A 2500-nucleotide genomic window follows, 5' to 3' on the forward strand; every position below is an offset into this window, starting at 1 on the left:
TAACCCACGTTGGCCCCTAACCTAACCCACGTTGGCCCCTAACCTAACCCACGTTGGCCCCTAACCTAACCCACGTTGGCCCCTAACCTAACCCACGTTGGCCCCTAACCTAACCCACGTTGGCCCCTAACCTAACCCACGTTGGCCCCTAACCTAACCCACGTTGGCCCCTAACCTAACCCACGTTGGCCCCTAACCTAACCCACGTTGGCCCCTAACCTAACCCACGCTGCACCTTAACCTAAGTTACGCTGCACCTTAACCTAAGTTACGCTGCACCTTAACCTAAGTTACGCTGCACCTTAACCTAAGTTACGCTGCACCTTAACCTAAGTTACGCTGCACCTTAACCTAAGTTACGCTGCACCTTAACCTAAGTTACGCTGCACCTTAACCTAAGTTACGCTGCACCTTAACCTAAGTTACGCTGCACCTTAACCTAAGTTACGCTGCACCTTAACCTAACTTACACTGCACCTTAACCTAAGTTACACTGCACCTTAACCTAACTTACACTGCACCTTAACCTAAGTTACACTGCACCTTAACCTAAGTTACACTGCACCTTAACCTAACTTACACTGCACCTTAACCTAAGTTACACTGCACCTTAACCTAAGTTACACTGCACCTTAACCTAAGTTACACTGCACCTTAACCTAAGTTACACTGCACCTTAACCTAAGTTACACTGCACCTTAACCTAAGTTACACTGCACCTTAACCTAAGTTACACTGCACCTTAACCTAAGTTACACTGCACCTTAACCTAAGTTACACTGCACCTTAACCTAACTTACACTGCACCTTAACCTAACTTACACTGCACCTTAACCTAACTTACACTGCACCTTAACCTAACTTACACTGCACCTTAACCTAACTTACACTGCACCTTAACCTAACTTACACTGCACCTTAACCTAACTTACACTGCACCTTAACCTAACTTACACTGCACCTTAACCTAACTTACACTGCACCTTAACCTAACTTACACTGCACCTTAACCTAACTTACACTGCACCTTAACTGTCACATGTAACGTCACAGGAATGTAGCTTTGCCTAACAGCAACCCTCTGAACATAGTTCACTGCTTGGATCCTCTGGTGTCATGTGTATTTCTTGATGCCATGGTGCGTACCCTCACATAAAGGTCTTTCGAGTGTTGCGTACTTTCTACACAGTCCCGCTAACCACTGGAAGGGTGTACCGCTACAGAACGAATATCGCCCTCCCCTCCTGCCCTTCCAAGCTGGTCGGTCAGGCGTTTGTTTGTGAAATGAGCCTTGCAGCTGTTCAGTTGCATTCGGTTGTCGATGCAGTCAGTGTACGTTGTGGTACGGCCTGTGTGGACTGTCCGCTGATGTACGCGTAACCCACACTGATCATCCGTCGTTACGTACTGAGTGACATAATGTGGCACATGCTTGACCGTACACCGGCTGCGCCCTACAATGGCGAATCATAAGGGCCATATGTTGTGCACGATGCTACTTGTCTCGTCTCCCCATTACAGGGAGATTGCACTGTTGTACGCCGTACAGACATGTGGTAAGTAGGTACGGACGAAAGTATTGCATGTTGGCCCCCCCCCCCCCCCCTCCTCCCTCTGCCGGGAATCAGCGTGAGCCGTCTGTTGATGTAGCGACGAGGGTTTTCCTATTTAATCGTATTGCCCCACACAACATGATAGCACGGTGGACCGCGTTCCACATCTGCGACATGCTACAGAGGCCGGTTGACAGTCGACCGCGCAAGGGACATTGCACACGTGCGCGGACCATCTTCCACGTGTTCTCTCGTGTACATGCCGCAGTGTGTATGTGGGCTGATGTAGCGTGTCGTGACACATAACATGCAGGCATGCCAGAATCGTAGATTTCGCAAATGTAGATTGACGTATACGTTTGCTGCCAAAGATCCGCAAATGAACTGGAAATCAGTTGTTGAGCGGTTGTTCGCGCTGCAGGTGCATCGGTGATAGCGACGATCGGTACATCTGTGAACCGGTTGTTTCGGCGGTACCCGCCATGCCCCCGAACCTGAGTTGGCCATGTGGGTATGAAGCGATACGAGGCTGTGGCTTGGCGGGACAGTCCCCGGCCGGTGAGGGGGGGCCGCCCGGCGTGCTGGCCGCGCGCTGCGTGAGCGCACGCACTACAGCCGGCTGGTGGGGGGCGCCCAGTGGCAGGAGCGCCGGCCGACGGGCCCGGCTGGCGTCCCAGCTATGCGCCGGCGCACCCTGCGCGCGGCGCCAGGCGGCCAAAGTGGGTTCTGCCGAGCCCGGTGCGAAGCGCGGTGGACATCTGCAGTGTGCTGGTCCGATTGCGGACTGTGTGCGTTGAGGATGCGCCGCCGCCCGGCACTCGGCGTCGCGACGCCGTCTGCTGCTCGGTCGCCCCCAGCGGTTCTCGCAGGTGGTTTGTATCGCAGCTCTGCGGACGTGTTGGCGCGTGCGCTGTGCTGGGAGAGTTCGCTTCTGCACCCAAGTGGGG

The sequence above is a fragment of the Schistocerca gregaria genome, unplaced genomic scaffold (genome assembly GCF_023897955.1).
Source record: "Schistocerca gregaria isolate iqSchGreg1 unplaced genomic scaffold, iqSchGreg1.2 ptg001158l, whole genome shotgun sequence".
NCBI classification, from domain to species: Eukaryota; Metazoa; Arthropoda; class Insecta; order Orthoptera; family Acrididae; genus Schistocerca; species Schistocerca gregaria.